Source organism: Pan paniscus, chromosome 18, assembly GCF_029289425.2.
Source record: "Pan paniscus chromosome 18, NHGRI_mPanPan1-v2.0_pri, whole genome shotgun sequence".
In the NCBI taxonomy this organism is placed as follows: domain Eukaryota; kingdom Metazoa; phylum Chordata; class Mammalia; order Primates; family Hominidae; genus Pan; species Pan paniscus.
The window spans coordinates 37,790,948-37,810,362 of record NC_073267.2 but is presented as its reverse complement, the minus strand read 5'-3'; the positions used below and the strand labels follow the sequence as shown (position 1 = coordinate 37,810,362).

General features: G+C 38.5%; 1 protein-coding gene and 1 pseudogene across 1 annotated transcript in view; one reads left to right on the top strand and one right to left on the bottom strand.

The window, feature by feature from the left end:
* Positions 1-506: 506 nt before the first annotated feature.
* LOC117978612 (sodium/hydrogen exchanger 9B1-like) overlaps positions 507-19,415 on the top strand; it is a 38,705-nt gene continuing 19,796 nt past the window's right edge. The window contains exons 1-2 of the mRNA XM_063597971.1: positions 507-579; positions 1,047-1,162. The gene's annotated coding sequence lies outside the window, so the exon portion shown is untranslated. The remainder of the gene's footprint in view (positions 580-1,046; positions 1,163-19,415) is intronic.
* On the bottom strand, positions 11,583-17,536 carry LOC129394285 (actin-related protein 3B-like; annotated as a pseudogene).

Sequence of the window (19,415 nt, the reverse complement as noted above, 5' to 3'; positions counted from 1 at the left end):
CTCTTGTTAGGATTTATGATACCCAGGCTTTACCTCAGAAGCTGAGCGTGGCACTCAGGTATAAGCATGTTTTTTCAAGCTCCCCAGGTATTCCATAGCGCAGCCATGTTTGAGACAGTGGGGTCTAAGAACCATGTAGAACTAATTAGAATCCTGAAGTGTCTGTGATAAAGGTAATAAGCTTTTTGTAAGATTACAGAGGACATAGGTTAAGTTGGAAAGCCTGAGTGTTGAGATTCCTAGGCTCAGGAATTTTAATTTAAGCACAGTTAAATGTCTTAACTTGCAAAGACATGAATCTGTAGATTCCAGATTAATGGCAGGTGTGAATTGTACAATAGAAACTGATCTAGCCTACGTGTCTTCTTGGACTGGCAGACTATGTTAATCTTTTTATTTTATGACAAGTTCAACATTATTCCCTTTTGTACTGAATTTTAGATTACTGATTTTGGGCACTCCAAGATTTTGGGAGAGACCTCTCTCGTGAGAACCTTATGTGGAACCCCCACCTGCTTGGCTCCTGAAGTTCTTGTTTCTGTTGGACTGCTGGGTTTTAGGAGTTATTCTTTTTATCTGGTAAGAAATATTTTCATTGCTTCGCAGACTGGTAGGAGGTGATTAGATGAAGTCACAAATGTGTCTTGCTCTGTTGTCCAGGCTGGCATGCAGTGGCTTGATCTTGGCTAACTGTAGCCTCTGCCTCCTGGGTCAAGTGATCCTCCCACCTCAGCCTCCTGAGTAGCTGGGACTACATGCGCACACCACCATGCCCAGCTAATTTTTCTATTTTTTGTAGTGATGGGGTTTTGCCATGTTGCCCAGGCTGGTCTTGAACTCCTGGGCTCAAGTGATCCTCTTGCCTCGGCCTCCCAAAGTACTGGGATTTCAAGCATGAGCCATTGTGCCCAGCCTAGCTCACTTTTTGACCATTGATTTAAAGAAAAATCAGACTTTTCATTATGCTGAAAAAGAAATCTTTATATCTGAATGCCACTGAGAATGCCACTTGATTTCTTTTCCTTTCTCTCTCTACCATTATTAAGCCTTAGTGGGTATCCACCTTTCTCTGAGCATAGGACTCAAGTGTCACTGAAGGATCAGATCTCCAGTGGAAAACACAACTTCATTCCTAAAGTCTGGGCAGAAGTCTCAGAGAAAGGTATGAATATGAAAGGGTTAAGAATTTGTGATATTCTAAAATGTGTGTGTCCTGTGGTGGGAGTTTCTCTCCAAATTCCATGGTGTTTTCTCCTGTCAATTCTGTTCTTATTTTCTATCGTTAGTTTCACACCATTTGAGAGGCACTGGAAATTATTAAGAGCATGTACTCAGGTCCTGGGTCTGCTACTACTTAGCTGTGTGGCCTTAGGCAAGTTATTTAACCTCTGTCTCCAATTTCTTTCTGTGTAAAGGGACCCTCAATAATCCCTACCTTAAAAGGTTTTTTGAGGGTTAGGGATAATGTACACAAGTGCCTGGTACCTATTTTAATGAGCAAAATAAATGCACTTGTAACTTTTTAGTTACAAGGTTTCCTTTGAGTAAGCAAGCGTGTAAAAACTAGATGTCTTTAGTTACTTTGTATTTTATAATTTATCCTGGCAACTTTAGTTCCCTGAAGAGAAAGTAGAAAATTAAATGTCAAATAACATAACATAGGTGATTGTGTTAAATGTCAGAATATTTAAGGAATAATAATGTTGTAATATACAGGCCAGCGTGCATTTGTTGCTTGCTGGAGTAGTCAAGTTTTATTTCTGACAAGTCTGCAGTTCCAGGGAGCCTCTCCCTGGCTGAGTAACTGTCACCCATCCATCTGTAGATGTCAGGGAGAGTTTGCTGTGCATCCCAGTTATCTTAGAATTGGGTAGAAGTTTAGCTTTAATTAGTTTGACCTTGAGTCTAGCAACAAGAGAGGGAACAGGCAACGAAGAGGTAGTGACTGATGTCCCAGCAGCAGGAGACAGGGAGTGTCATTGTCATTCCTGGTCTTCTCACAGTACTCTGAATACAGAGAATGAGGAAGATTAGGGGGCCCTGTCTGCTGACTCCCTGATGATCTCAGACCCTCTCTGCTCTTTCTGGATGGTGGCCTGTTAATTCTGGCATACTGTTACTGATAATATATTTATCCTTTTCACTGTGATTTGCCCAATTGTTGCTTTAGCACTGGACCTTGTCAAGAAGTTGTTGGTAGTGGATCCAAAGGCACGTTTTACGACAGAAGAAGCCTGAAGACACCATGGTTTCAGGTGGGTGTGGGACAGTGCCTGCTAGCATAAAATACATGGGAAGCCCTGCTGCCTGAGAGACATGAGACAGAGGACAGAAACATATTTACTTTGTTGAATCTGTTTAATTGTTTTAATGTACTGGGGGAATATCTTGGCGGATGGGTTACAACCTGTTTTTGTTTTTTTTTTTTTTGAGACAGGTTCTCATTCTGTCTCCCTGGCTGGAGTGCAGTGGCACGATCTCAGCTCACTGCAACCTCTGCCCCCCAGGTTCAAGTGATTCTCCTGCCTCAGCCTCCCAAGTAGCTGGGATTATAGCCACCCACCACCACACCCAGCTAATTTTTGTATTTTCAGTAGAGACAGGGGTTTCACCATGTTGGCCAAGCTGGTCTTGAACTCCCGACCTCAGGTAATCCACCCTCCTTCGCCTCCCAAAGTGCTGGGATTACAGGCCTGAGCCACCATGCCCAATCTCTTTTTCTCTTTCTAAACTTCCTAAGGTGGACACTTAACTAATTTTCAGCCTATTTTTCAATATAAACATGTAAAGATATAAATTACCCTTTCAGTACTGCCTCAGCTCTATCTCACAAGTTTTGTTATGTAGTATTTCACTTCCAAATATCTTCTGATTTTCATTTTCATGTCTTCTTTGACTGAAAAATTATTTAAGGTATGCCTTTAGTTTGAAGATGAAAGAAATTTACATTTTTTTCTCTAATAAATTGCATTTTGGTTACAGAGTATAGGCCGCATGTTATAATGTTTGTTTATTTGTTGTGATTTGATTCATAGGCTAGCATAGATTCAGTTCTCCTAAGACTTTATCAGGCTTCAAAGTATATATATATTCTCTAATTTGAGCATACAGAAGTCTATATATTTCCTTTAAATTAAGCTTTTTAAATACAGTGGTAAAAATCTGAGATAATCTTACTACATTTTGATTATCATTGACTCAGAGGTTTAAGTTTCTTCAAGGTTGAGGATTTAGCCATTTTTCTTTGTAATTCTGCCAATTTGTGCTTCATATATTTTACGGTTGAATTGTTACATGCATACATGTCTTTACATAATGACTTTTATTCCTCAGAATTTTTTTTGTCTTAAATTATAGTTTTTGATATGAAAATAGCTATATCAGCCATATATTGGTTAATATTTGTTTTATTTATCATTTACTCATCTCATGCCTTCAGAATTTTGTGTCTTCATGTTTTTAACTATTACGGGTTATACCTGGATTTTCACATTTTTATCCAGTCTTCAAGTGTCTGTCTTTAACTAATTTAGACCATTTAAGTTTATTGTGGTTATGGATAAATTTATATTTACTTCTGTCATCATATATTGTGCTTTCTGTTAACCATATTATTTCTCCAATTCTTTTCCCCAATGCATTCTATTAGATTGATCAAGGTTTTTCCTCTCTATTTGTTTAAAAGTTGTATGTTCTAGTTCTATTCACGATTACCCTTGAAATGTAATATGTGTACTTGAATTAACAAGTAATTAAAAAAACTAATTGTAAAATTAAAATCACTAGTTTCATCTTGAAGGATGCATTAATTTTGATCACCCTCATTCATCCCCAACTTACTGTTTTCCAGTACTTTTTTTCCAATTTATATTTTATCAGCTTTTTTGAGGTATAATACACAGTGCACAAAATTTATTTATTTTAAATGCACATTTCGATGAGTTTTGGCAAATTTATAGAGTTGTACAACAATTACAAAAATTCAGTTTTTGAATACTTACATAATCTCAAAAAGTTTCCTCATGCTTATTTGCATTAAATCCTCACTCCCACCTACCCAAGTCCCAAGTAACAAATGATCTGCTTTCTTTATAGATTTGCCTTCCATGAAAAGTTACATAGATTGGCTGGGCACAGTGGCTCACGCCTGTAATCCTAGCATTTTGGGAGGCCAAGGCGAGCAGATCACCTGAGCCCAGGAGTTCAAGACTAACCTAGGCAACATGGTGAAACCCCATCTCTACTAAAAACACAAAAATTAGCTGGGCATGGTGGCGCACCTGATAGCTACTCGAAGGCTGAAGTGTGATGGATTAGGTTTATTGATTTGCGTATATTGAACCAGGCTTGCATCCCAGGGATGAAGCTGACTTGATAGTGGTGGATAAGCTTTTTGATGTGCTGCTGGATTCGGTTTGCCAGTATTTTATTGAGGATTTTTGCATTGATATTGATATTGGTCATCAGGGATATTGGTCTAAAATTCTCTTTTTTTTGTTGTGTCTCTGCCAGGCTTTGGTATCAGGATGATGCTGGCCTCATAAAATGTGTTAGGGAGGATTCCCTCTTTTTCTATTCATTGGAATAGTTTCAGAAGGAATGGTACCAGCTCCTCTTTGTACCTCTGGTAGAATTCGGCTGTGAATCCATCTGGTCCTGGAATTTTTTTGGTTGGTAGGCTAATTAATTATTGCCTCAATTTCAGAGCCTGTTATTGTTCTATTCAGGGATTCGACTTCTTCCTGGTTTAGTCATGGGATGGTGTATTTGTCCAGGAATTTATCCATTTCTTCTAGATTTTCTAGTTTATTTGTGTAGAGGGGTTTGTAGTATTCTCTGATGGTAGTTTGTATTTCCATGGGATCAGTGGTGAAATCCCCTTTATCATTTTTTATTGCATCCATTTGATTTTTCTCTCTTCTCTTCTTTATTAGTCTTGCTAGTGGTCTATCAATTTTGTTGATCTCTTCAAAAAACCAGCTCCTGGGTTCATTGATTTTTTGAAGGGTTTTTTGTGTCTCTATCTCCTTCAGTTCTGCTCTGATCTTAGTTATTTCTTGCCTTCTGCTAGATTTCGAATTTGTGTGCTCTTGCTTCTCTAGTTCTTTTAATTGTGATGTTAGGGTGTCGATTTTAGATCTTTCCCGTTTTCTCTTGTGGTTATTTAGTGCTACAAATTTCCGTCTACACACTGCTTTAAATGTGTCCCAGAGATTCTGATATGTTGTGTCTTTGTTCTCGTTGGTTTCAAAGAACATCTTTATTTCTGCCTTCATTTCGTTATTCACCCAATAGTCATTCAGGAGCAGGTTGTTCAGTTTCCATGTATTTGTGTGGTTTTGAGTGAGTTTCTTAATCCTGAGTTCTAATTTGATGGCACTGTGGTCTGGGAGACAGTTTGTTGTGATTTCTGTTCTTTTACATTTGCTGAGGAGTGTTTTACTTCTAACTATGTGGTCAATTTTGGAATAAGTGAGATGTGATGCTGAGAAGAATGTACATTCTGTTGATTTGGGGTGGAGGGTTCTGTAGATGTCTATTAGGTCTGCTTGTTGCAGAGCTGAGTTCAAGTCCTGGAAATCCTTGTTAACCTTCTGTCTCATTGATCTGTCTAACATTGACAGTGGGGTGTTAAAGTCTCTCATTATTACTGTGTGGATGTCTAAGTCTCTTTGTAGGTCTCTAAGGACTTGCTTTAAGAATCTGGGTGCTCCTGTATTGGGTGCATGTATAGTTAGGATAGTTAGATCTTCTTGTTGCATTGATCCCTTTACCATTATATAAAGGCTTTCTTTGTCTCTTTAATCTTTGTTGGTTTAAAGCCTGTTTTATCAGAGACTAGGATTGCAATCCCTGCTATTTTTTTCTTTCCATTTGCTTCGTAGATCTTCTTCCATCCCTTTATTTTGAGCCTATGTGTGTCTCTGCACGTTAGATGGGTCTGCTGAATACAGCACACTGATGTGTCTTGACTCTTTATCCAGTTTGCCAGTCTTTGTCTTTTAATTGGGGCATTTAGCCCATTTACATTAAAGGTTAATATTGTTATGTGTGAATTTGATCCTGTCATTATGATGTTAGCTGGTTATTTTGCTCATTAGTTGATGCAGTTTCTTCCTAGGATTGGTGGTCTTTACAATTTGGCATGTTTTTGTGTGGCTGGTACTGGTTATTCCTTTCCATGTTTAGTGCTTCCTTCAGGAGCTCTTGTAAGGCAGGCCTGGTGGTGACAAAATCTCTCATCATTTGCTTGACTATAAAGTATTTTATTTCTCCTTCGCTTATGAAGCTTAGTTTGGCTGGATATGAAATTCTGAGTTGAAAATTCTTTTCTTTAAGAATGTTGAATATTGGCCCCCACTCTCTTCTGGTTTGTAGGGTTTCTGCCAAGAGATCTGCTGTTAGTCTGATGTGCTTCCCTCTGTGGCTAACCCGACCTTTCCCTCTGGTTGCCCTTAACATTTTTCCTTTCATTTCAACCTTGGTGAGTCTGACAATTATGTGTCTTGGTGTTGCTCTTCTCGAGGAGTATCTTTGTGGTGTTTTCTGACCCTAACATCACAATTAAAAGAACTAGAAAACCAATAGCAAACACATTCAAAAGCTAGCAGAAGGCAAGAAATAACTGAGATCAGAGCAGAACTGAAGGAGATAGAGACACAAAAAACCCTTCAAAAAATTAATGAATCCAGGAGCTGGTTTTTTGAAAAGATCAACAAAATTGATAAACTGCTGGCAAGACTAATAAAGAAGAAAAGAGAGAAGAATCAAATAGACACAATAAAAAATGATAAAGGGGATATCACCACTGATGCCACGGAAATACAATCTACCATCAGAGAATACTACAAACACCTGTACACAAATAAACTAGAAAATCTAGAAGAAATGGATAAATTCCTCGACACATACACCCTCCCAAGACTAAACCAGGAAGAAGTTGAATCTCTGAATAGACCAATATCAGGCTCTGAAATTGTGGCAATAATCAATAGCTTATCAACCAAAAACAGTCCAGGACCAGATGGATTCACAGCCGAATTCTACCAGAGGTACAAGGAGGAACTGGTACCATTCCTTCTGAAACTATTCCAATGAATAGAAAAAGAGGGAATCCTCCCTAACTCATCTTATGAGGCCAGCATCATCCTGATACCAAAGCCTGGTAGAGACACAACTAAAAAAGAGAATTTTAGACCAATATCCTTGATGAACATTGATGCAAAAATCCTCAATAAAATACTGGCAAACAGAATCCAGCAGCATAGCAAAAAGCTTATCCACCATGATCAAGTAGGCTTCATTCCTAGGATGTAAGGCTTGTTCAACATATGCAAATCAATAAATGTAATCCAGCATATAAACAGAACCAAAGACAAAAACCACATGACTATCTCAATAGATGCAGAAAAGGCCTTTGACAAAATTCAGCAACCCTTCCTGCTAAAAACTCTCAATAAATTAGGTATTGATGGGACATATCTCAAAATAATAAGAGCTATCTATTACAAACCCACAGCCAATATCATACTGAATGGGCAAAAACTGGAAGCATTCCCTTTGAAAACTGGCACAAGACAAGGATGCCCTCTCTCACCACTCCTATTCAACATAGTGTTGAAAGTTCTGGCCAGGGCAATTAGGCAGGAGAAGGAAATAAAGGGTATTCGATTAGGAAAAGAGGAAGTCAAATTGTCCCTGTTTGCAGATGACACAATTGTATATCTAGAAAACCCCAGTGTCTCAGCCCAAAATCTTCTTAAACTGATAAGCAACTTCAGCAAAGTCTCAGGATACAAAATCAATGTACAAAAATCACAAGCATTCTTGTACACCAATAACAGACCAACAGAGAGGCAAATCATGGGTGAACCCCCATTCACAATTGCTTCAAAGAGAATACAATACCTAGGAATCCAACTTACAAGGGACATGAAGGACCTCTTCAAGGAGAACTACAAACCACTGCTCAATGAAATAAAAGAAGATACAAACAAATGGAAGAACATTCCATGCTCATGGGTTGGAAGAATCAATATTGGAAAAAAACTACTTTAAAGTTCATATGGAACCAAAAAAGAGCCCACATCGCCAAGTCAATCCTAAGCCAAAAGAACAAAGCTGGAGGCATCACACTACCTGACTTCAAACTATACTACAAGGCTACAGTAACCAAAACAGCATGGTACTGGTACCAAAACAGAGATATAGATCAATGGAACAGAACAGAGCCCTCAGAAATAATGCCGCATATTTACAACTATCTGATCTTTGACAAACCTGACAAAAACAAGCAATGGGGAAACGATTCCCTATTTAATAAATGGTGCTGGGAAAACTGGCTAGCCATATGTAGAAAGCTGAAACTGGATCCCTTCCTTACACCTTATACAAAAATTAATTCAAGATGGATTAAAGACTTACATGTTAGACCTAAAACCATAAAAACCCTAGAAGAAAACCTAGGCAGTACCATTCAGGATATAGGCATGGGCAAGGATTTCATGTCTAAAACATTCTCCCCATCACTTTCAAGTACACCAATCAAACTTAGATTTGGTCTTTTCACATAGTCCCATATTTCTTGGAGGCTTTGTTCATTTCTTTTTACTCTTTTTCTCTAAACTTCGCTTCTCACTTCATTTCATTCATCTGATCTTCCATCACTGATACCCTTTCTTCCACTTGATTGAATCGGCTACAGAAGCTTTTGCATGCATCATTTAGTTATTGTGCCATGGTTTTCAGCTCCATCAGGTCATTTAAGGTCTTCTCTATGCTGTTTATTCTAGTTAGCCATTCATCTAATCTTTGTTCAAGGTTTTTAGCTTCCTTGCAATGGGTTCGAACATCCTCCTTTAGCTCAGAGAAGTTTGTTATTACTGACCTTCTAAAGCATACTTCTGTCAACTCATCAAAGTCATTCTCCATCCAGCTTTGTTCCATTGCTGGCAAGGAGCTGCAATCCTTTGGAGGAGAAGCGGCACTCTGTTTTTTTGAATTTTCAGCTCATCTGCTCTGGTTTCCCCCATCTTTGTGGTTTGATCTACCTTTGGTCTTTAATGATGGTGACCTACAGATGTGGTTTTGGTGTGGATGTCCTTTTTGTTGATGCTGTTCCTTTCTGTTTGCTAGTTTTCCTTCTAACAATCAGGACCCTCAGCTGCAGGTCTGTTGGAGTTTGCTGGAGGTCCACTCCAGACCCTGTTTTCCTGAGTGTCACCAGTGGAGGCTGCAGAACAGCAAATATTGCTGCCTGATCCTTCTTCTGGAAGCTTCATCTCAGAGGGACACCTGGCTGTATGAGGTGTCAGTAAGTCCCTACTGGCAGCTCTGTCCATTCTCAGAGTTCAAACTCCATGCTGGAGAACCACTGTTCTCTTCAGAGCTGTCAGGCAGGGATGTTTAAGTCTGCAGAAGTTTCTGCTGCCTTTTACTCAGCTATACCCTGCCCCCAGAGGTGGAGTCTACAGAGGCTGCCAGGCCTCATTGAGCTGCAGTGAGCTCCACCCAGTTCAGGCTTCCCAGCTGCTTTGTTTACCTACTCAAGCCTCAGCAATGGTGGACGTCCCTCCCCCAGCCCAGGCTGCCACCTTGCAGTTCGATCTCGGACTGCTGCACTAGCAGTAAACAAGGCTGTGTGGGCATGGGACCCACCGAGCCATGCATGGGATATAATCTCCTGTGTGCCGTTTGCTAAGACCACTGGAAAAGCACAGTATTAGGGTGAGAGTGTCCAGATTTTCCAGGTACCGTCTGTCACGGCTTCCCTTGGCTAGGAAGGGAAATCCCCTGACCACTTGTGCTGCTTCCCAGATGAGGCAACACCCTGCCCTGCTTTGGCTCACCCTCTGTGGGCTGCACCCACTGTCCGACCCGTCTCAGTGAGATGAACCAGGTACCTCAGTTGGAAATACAGAAATCACCTGTCTTCTATGTCAATTATGCTGAGAGCTGCAGACAGGAGCTGTTCCTATTCGGCCATCTTGGAACGATCCTCTTTTTTCATTTATTTAAGAAATATTTGAAAAGCAAAGATTTCATCATTTTGGTGAAGTCCAATTTATCTGTTTTTCTTTTATGGAACATGTTTTTGATATTATATCTAAGAAACCTTTTCTTAGTCCGAGGTCATAAATATTTTCTCCTATTTTTTTTTCCTAGAAGTTTTACAGTTTTAGCTCATACAATTAGGTCTATGATCCATTTTAGTTAATTTTCGTATATGACCTAAGGATCTAGGTTTAGTTTTTGTAAATGAATAACCAGTTCTTATAGAATCATTTGTTGAAAGAACATCTTTTTCCTATTGAATTGTCTTAGCATCTTTGAAGAAAATTAATTGACTATTTATGTGGGTTGGATTCTGAACTCCACTTAGTTCCATTGATCTATCTCTCTCTCTTAATGTGGATTCTACACTGTCTCAACTACTGTTGCTTTACACTGAATTTTAAAATAAGGTAGTATTAAGTACTCTAACTTCATTCTTACTTAGCAAGATTGTTTTGGCTATTCTAGGTATTTTTGTATTTCTATATAATTTTAAAATCAGCGTGTCAATTTTTCCAATAATCTTTCTAGACTTTTGGCAGGAATTTCAGTTAATTTGTAGATCAATTGACATCTAACAATATTGAGTCATCTAATCCATTAACATGATATATCTCTCCATTTATTTAGGCATTTATCTGAGTGATGTTTCTTAGTTTTCAGTGCAAAGGTTTCACACTTATTTTGTTAAATTCATTCCTAATTATTATTGCTATAGTTTGAGTGTCTCTACCAAAACTCATGTTGGAACGCTTAAGAGGTGGGGCCTATTGGGAAGTGTTTGGGTCTTGGGAGCTCTTCCTTTGTGGGCAGCTTGGTACTATTCTTACACTGGTGAGTGAGTTCTCACTCTTGTGAGATTAGTTCTCTCAGGAATGGATTAGTTACCATGAGAATGAGTTGCTATACGGTGAGGTCACGCTTCATGCTTGGCCTCCTGGTACTTGCCTACTCCCCTTTGACCTTATTCTAACATGTTGTGACACAACACTAAAGTTTTCACCAGAACCCAAGCAGATGCCAGTGTCATTCTTTCCAGCCTGCAGAACTGCAAGCCAAATATACCTCTTTATAAATTACTCAGTCTCCGGTATTCTGTTTTAGCAACACAAAACAGACTAAGACAGAAAATTGGTAGTGAAAGTGGGATGTTGCTATTTAGATTCTCAAAAATGCAGAAGCATCATTGGAACTGGGTAATGGGCAGAAGTTGGAAAAGTTTGAAGGAGCAGACTAGAAAAAGACTGTATTGCCATAAACAGAGCATTAAGGATAATTTCAGTGAGGGCTCAAAAGACAACAAAAAGATGAGAGAAAGTTTAGAATTTCTCAGAGATTGGTTAAGTAGTCATTACCACAATGCTGATAAAAATATGGACAGCAAAGGCCATTCTAATGAGATCTCAGATAGAAATGAGGAACAAGGTATTAGGAACTGGAGACCAAGTCATCCTTGTTAGACCATAGCAAAAATTTGGCTGTGTTGTTTCTAAGGCTTTGTGCCCTAAGGTTTTGTGGAAGGCCAAACTTAAGTGTGATGAACTAGGGTAACTGGCAGAAGAAATTTCTAAGCAAAATACAGAGGAGCTATGTAGTTACTCCTTACTACATTCAGTGAAATGCAAAATGACAACGGAAGCAAACACAAAAATTTGAAAATTAATAGCCTGGCCATGTGGAAGAGAATGAAAGAGCATTTTCAGGTGAAGAATCCAAGGGTGCAGCAGAACAACCAATACTAAAGAGATTAGCACTGAGAGAAGAAAGCCAGTTGACAATTATTGAGACAATTTTTTTAAAGGCCCTGAAGACATTTCAGAAATTTTTGAGGTTGCCTCTCCAGAGGTCTAGGAGGACAGAATGGTTTTAAGAGGCAGAACCCATGCATCACTGCCCTGTGCTGTTTTGAGATCCTGCTCCCCAAATTCTGGCACAGCCCTCAGCAGCCACCCAACCCATGGCACAATCATACTCAGGTGTGGCTCAGGCTGCCATTCCACAAGATACAAACCATAAACCTTGGTGACACGCAGTCATGGATCAAGCAGCCTCAGATACAGCTCATGACAGCACACTGGAGGGTGCAAGCGGTAAGCCTTGATGGCTTTTACAACCTTGTGGTACTAGTTTTGCAGATGTGCAGAATACAAGAGAAGTGGAGGCATGGTGGCTGCCACCTAGATTTTAAGGAATGTACTGAAAAGACTGGGAGCTCAGGTGGAGACTTGTTGCAGGGCCAGAGCCACTGCAGTGTACCTCCCCTAGGGCAAAGCTGAGGAGAAATGTAGGGTTGGAGCTGCCACAAAGAGTCTGTACCAGGGCAATGCCTAGTGAATCCACGAAGTGGACCACCACTGGGACTCCAGAACTATAGAGCCATTGCCACCATGCAACCTCAGCCTGGAAAGGCCACAGGTATCCAACTCCAACCAGTGAGAGTAGCCATGTGGCTATGCCCAACAAAGCAATGGAGGTGGGGCTGCCCAAGGCTTTAGGGATAAAAACTCCCCACTGTGCCCAGGAGGTAGCACATAGAGTGGAGAATTATTCTGGAGCTTTAAGATTTAGTGTATGCCCTGCTGAGTTTTGAACTTGCTCGAGGCCTGTCACCTCTTTCTTCTTTTGGCTTATTTCTCCCTTTTGGAATGGGACTGTCTGCCATATGACTATTCCACCATTGTATCTTGGAAGTAAATAACTTGTTTTTTATTTTTATTTTTATTTTTATTTTACAGGCTCATAGCTAGAAGGAACTTGCCTTGAGTCTTATATGAGACTTTGGGCTTTGACCTTTGAATTGTTACTGGAATAAATTAACACTTTGGGGACCATTGAGATTGAATAATTACATTTTGTAGTGTAAGAGGGACATGAGTTTGGGGTTCCAAGGGTGAAATGCCATGGTTTCTGTGTTTCTGTCAAAAATCATGTTGGAACCTTTAAGAGGTAGGGCCTAATGGGAGATGCTTGGGTCATGCGGGCTCTGCCATTTTGAGCAGCTTGGTGCAGTCCTCATATAGTGAGTGAGTTCTTGCTCTCATGAAACTGGATTGGTTCCTGTGGAAATAGATTAGTTGCCCTGAGAATGGATTGTTATAAAGCAACCCATTGTACAAGGTTGTACCTTGTGTTTGGCCTCTTGGCACATTCCCACTTCCTCTTTGGTCTTCTGCCATGTTGTGATGCACTGCTAAAGCCCTCACCAGAAGCTAAGCAGATACTGGTGCCATGCTTCTTGAACTTCCCAGTCTGGAGAAACATGAGCTAAATAAACCTCTTCGTACAGTCTCAGGTATTCTATTATAACAACATAAAACAAACTAAGACATTTATTTTTGATGCTATTGTGATTGGAATTGTTTTCTTTATTTCATCTTTGTATTGTTTGTTGCTACTATATATATAACCAATTTTTGTATATTGATCATATACTCTACAAACTTACTAAGCCCCCCTCTTAGTTGTAGTAAGTCTGGGAGGGGGTGTGGTATGTGGGTGTGTGTGTGGGTGTGTTCCTTAGGATTTTCTGCATACAAGGCTAACAATAAAAAGAGTTGTCTATTTTCCATACCTTTTTTCCTTGACTATTGCACAAACTAAGACCTGTGGTGCATTGTTAAATAGAAGTGGTAAACACAGATATCTTTGCATGTTTCCTAATCTAGAGGGAAGCACAGTCTTACCATTAAGTATGTTGGCTATAGGCTTCTGGTAGATGCCTTGATCATTTGAAGAAGTTCCCTTCTATTCATAAGTTGATGAGATTTTTTTTTAATGTATGATTGTTGAATTCTGTCAAATGCTTTTCTGCATCTATTGAGGTGATCATATGGTTTTGTCCTTTATTCTGTTAATATAGTTTATTACATTGATTTTCGGATGTTAAGTCAACCTCACATTCCTGAGATAAACTTCATTTGATTATGGTATAAAATCCTTTTCATATGTTGCTCAATTACATTTGCTAATATTTGGTTAAGAATTTTTATGTCTAGGTTCACAAGGGATATTGGTATATAGCTGTGTTTGCTTGTAATGTCTTTGTCTTGTTTTGATATCAGGGTAATATTGATATCAAATGAAATAAAGTTAGTTGGGAAGTTTCCTTCATCCTCTATTTGCTGAATAAAGTTTTTGTAACATTGGTATTATTTCCTCCCTTACTAGTTTGATAGAATTCACCAGTGAAGTATATTTTTTCTCTATAGGAAGATTTGAAATTACTGATGCAATTTCTTTACTTGATATTGGTATTTGTTTTTTTTTTCTTTTTCCTTGAGTCAGTTTTGGTAATTTGTGTCTTTCTAGGAATTGTTCTATTTTATCTAAGTTGTCAAATTTTTTGCCTTAAAGTTATTATGCTATTTTCTTAACATCCTTTTAAGGGTAGGGTCTGTGGTGATATTTCTCTTTGATTCTTGATTTTGGGATTAGTGTCTTCTTTCTTTTTTCTTGGTCAATTTAACTAAATATTATTTATCTTCTTGACTTTCTGAAATAAGCAATTTTGGGTTTCTTTGGTTGTTTTTAATGTTATCCTGTTCTGTATTTCTCATTTTCCACTGTGACATTTTTATTTCATACATCCTACTTACTTTCGGCTTGGTTTACTCATCTTTTTCTAGAGTCTTAAGATGGAAGTTTTAATTATCAATTTTAGATTACTTTTTCTTTCTGTTTTTAAAGCTATACATTTTCCTCTATACTCTGCTTTAATTGCATCCTGTAAATATTGCTATGTTTTTGGTTTTTTGTATTTTAAGTTTATAACATTTTATTTATTAAAATAGGCTGGGGGAAAAGGATTTATACCACTGCATTCTTTCCTGGGGGAGAACTATTTTGGGCCATTTTTGAAATTTTTTTTCCTCTTAACAATTTTCAGAGTCACATTTGAATTCCTTCAGAATGGTATTTGTCAACAAAAAAGTTCAAGTGAAAAGGAAGAGGGAAACTGGGGAAGCATGAAGAAAGGGAGTGAGAGAAGAAGGAGTGGGCATACAACAGTCAACACATAAAGAAATGGCTTTTACTGAAATGACTCTGCCCTGTGCCTCATGCACTAGGTGATGCAAGCATGCAGCTCAGACATCAACACCAAATGTCATTTAGAAATGGTAGTCTTCTCTGGGTTCTGAAGGACACTTGTTCCCCAACATGACACTATTAAATGATGCTTTCAAGGCAGACACTAAGACATTACTCCAAAGAGAAGGCTCTGGTGGCAGATGCTGGGGCCATATTCTTTATAGTCCTTCTTGGTGTGACAGACCTGAAATAACTCCAGAGTTGAGGCTAGCATTAAGCTTCCAAACCATAAGGCATAGTGCTGCATGTGACGGATTACCACCCGAACCTCTGTAAGCTTAGGTTTGATTATCCTGCCACTGAGCTCCTTACTGAGTTTTAATCTGGCATGTACCACTCTTCAAATCTCTCTGTAGTTGAGATTCATATCCCTGAATATGGCCAAACCCCTTGAAAGAACAACATTCTTATACAGTGGACAATGCACATCAATGGGACAGTTTTGTATTCATCAACAATATTCAAGATGGATTCCATAAAGTCTGGGTTGGCAAACTCTGGGTAAAAAAATATTTCAGGTTGCAGGAGCCTTTTGTAACCGACGTCTATTATGAACTTCTCCTGGTTGATCACATTGATACCTGTGTACTGTTTGATCCACTTCCAGGGATCCACATCATACTTAGCAAATTCCTTGACTATATCAGGGCAAATGTAACAGTATTTCTCCTTAATGGCTTTTGTGGTCTCCAGTGACTGCTCAAGAGGGATTCCTACCTCCCTCTCCCTTAGTAGTCATTGAATGAAATACACAGTATCACCTACAATCAGGATGTGATTGATGCATCTCTCAATTACATAACCTTCTACAACTGGGAGAACGAGGGTGACTCCATCTCCTTTGTCAATGACTGTACTCATTAACATATATTCACCCACTTGTTGAGATATCCAAGATACTTCCAAGGCTAGTACCTCCTGAACTGCAATGTAGAATCCTGGTACATTAAATAGTTCAAACATAATTTCTGCAAAAATGCTCTGTATTTTCTAGTGTATTCAGTGGAAGTTCTGTCATTAAAAAATAATGGTCCTCAGATTCTGCTCAAAGATATTTAAAAACCACTTGCTCCATGAACCTTTCCATAATATCCCAGTCTTCAGTGATTCCATGTCATATTGACCACTTTGTAGCATACATAGATTTATCAATGGCTTCATCCTGTATGAAAAAGTCAAGGTCATCAACTCCCCTCAACATTCTCCCTTGGGCTTTGTCAACTACCTTTGCTGACTCTCTGATAGAAATGCATGAAAGAATAGTAAACTATGGCTCAGTGTTGCCTGCATAGCCAAGCTCAGAATATCTACTGAGGTGATCACAGGGCTGAGACCCAGAGCAGTAGGTACAACTCAATCTCCAGGTGTGGGCTGGATGTCAGGGGCTGAGAGCAAGGAGCCAGGGTGGGCACTGAGTGGCTCTTACCTGATGCCACAGTCTGCCACACAGGAAGGCAGGAACCCCACCATGCTTGGAATACACAACACTTAGCCCCACTGGCCACCCTGGAGCACCCTGCCACCATCCACTTGGCAACCCACTCACCCCATACATCCTGTCTCTTGTGTGTTTCCACTTTTATTCATTTTAAGATATATTGTAGATGGGTGCAGCAAACCACATGGCACGTGTATACCTATGTAACAAACCTGCACGTTCTGCACATGTATCCCAGAACTTAAAGTACAATAAATTTTAAAAAAGGAATATTTTAAAGGATCAACCTACTATTTGACAGTCATGGAAATAGTGAATGGGAATTAAAGGGAAGAAAAATAAGTAAGCAAAGGAAGGGAGGAGGAAAGGGAAAAAGAAAGGAAAGAAAAGGAAAAGGGAAATACAAGAAAAGGAGACAAATAAATAAATAAATAAACAAATAAGTGACTGAAAGTCTGAGAGTTGGCAAATACTATTCAGACAACACCGACAAAATAGGCCTCTTGCTAAAAACAGCAGAATGCACAAAGTACAGGAGCATCCTGTCTGTCCTGAGAGGCTGGGGAGGTTTAGGAAAAGAGGCTGGGGAGATTTGAGACAGGTCTGAAGTATGTAGTCAGTTTTTGCTTAGTGGAAAAAGTAATCATGGGTGATTCAGAAAAAGGAAGATACTTACATAATAATTGTTTTGTACCTTTTTTTAGTCTTCTATTACTTTCATAAAATTATCTTTGCATCAAAAATTATTAACACTTTCAGGACTCCTTGTATGCAAAACTCTTTGAATTGCATTTCTTAATTTGTGATCACACTGGTAATTTATCTAGCACAATGAACTGAATGTGTGTCTTTATGTTTAAAGGGAAAAATAAAATTCAAAACAGCATATTTGATATAATTTATGATTAGATAATAGAGAAATATAAATTTTAATATAATTTTTAGAAAGTAAAGCTTAGGCCAGTCACGATGGCTCCTGCCTGTAATCCCAGCACTTCGGGAGGTTGAGGCGGGTGGATCACCTGAGGTCAGGAGTTCAAGACCAGCCTGACCAACATGGAGAAACCCTGTCTCTACTAAAAATACCAAATTAGCCGGTACTAACGATTCATGAGAAACCTGCCCCCATGATCCATTCACCTCCCAGCAGGACCTATCTCCAACTTTGGGGATTACAATTCAACATGACATTTGGGCAGGGACACATATCCAAACTATATCAACAGAGTTTCATTGTGTTGCTCGGGCTAGTCTCAAACTCCTAGCCTCAAGCAATACTTCTATCTCAGCCTCCCAAGTACCTTTGGGGATTATAATAATCAATCATCTTCACTTTTTACAATCTACTTTGGTTTAATAATTTTTACTTAATTCCAGTGTTATATAGCAACTTTGATCAATGTATGTCTTATATGCTATGAACTCAGCAGTATTGTTATAGTTATTGCCTATAATAATCAGATGATTTTTTAAAAAAAGAGATGAAATCAGAATACACACACACACACACACACATACACACATACAATCTTTTATACTTACAAATTTATTTACCATTTCCCGTGCCATTTATTCCTTATAGGTTCAAGTTGCCATCTGGTGTCATATCCTTTTATCTTAAAAGCATTTTCTGTAGTGTTTCTTTAGCAAGGATAAGTTTATTTTTATTTATCTGGAAATGTCTTTATTTCAGCTCCATTTTTGAAGGATCATTTAAATGGATACAGAATTTTTAATTGACAGTTATTTTTCCCTCCACTTTTGAAATGTCGCTTCATAAGGTCTCCATTTTTTTCAGATAAAAATGCCAGTATTGATAATATTATTGTTCCCCTGTATGTGATAAGTCATCCCTTGCTACTTTCATGATTTTCTTATTATCCTTGGTTTTCACCAATTTGACAAGGGTGGCTCTAGGTGTAAATCTCTTTGTGTTTATCCTACTTGAGATTTGTTGGACTTCTTATATCTGAAGATTAATATTTTTCATAGCATTTTTGAAGTTTTCAGACATTATGTTTTCAAATATTTTTCTGTCCTCTTATCTCTCTCTTCTCCTAGAATTCCCATTATGCATATGGTAGTGCTCTTGATGGTATCCCATAAGTTTCTGAGGATCTGTTTATTATCCTTCATTCTTTTTTCTTTTGGTTCTTCAGATTGATTAACGTCTATTGTTCTATCTTCAAGTTCACTGATACTTTCTTTCACAAGGTCAAATATGCTGTTGAACCTCGCTAGTGATTTTTTCACTTTAACTGTTGTACTTTTCAATTCTAGATTCTATTTTTAAACATATTCTGTCTCCTTATTCATATTCTCTATTAGACAGCACATTATCATATTTTTAAATTGAACACATTTATAATATATACTTTGAAAACTTTCTTTCTAAATCCAATATCTGAATTGAGACAGTTTCTATTCACTGCTCTTTTTTCCAGAGTATGAGCCATATTTTCCTGTTTCCTTACATGTCTGATAATTTTTAATTGAAAACTAAACACTTTAATTACACATTATAGCAAATCTGGATTTGGTTTTTATTTGTTATTGTCTTTGTTGTTGTTATGTTTTGGTAACTGGCCTATACTTGTGCTGTGTAATCCTTCTGCCCAGTGGTTTTCAGCATTGATGTCTTTTATATTGTGTTGTTGTTGTTACTGTTGTTTTAGCCTGTCTTTCTAGGGATTTCCTTTGTGTCTGTTGCATAGCTTGATTTTTGAGAGACATTGTATTAAAGCTAGTAAGGCTTCCACTCTCTGCCAAATAATCTGTGGGTGGGTGGGTGAATGCATTCAAAGTTGCAATTAATACTCAAGTCTTACTTCATTTT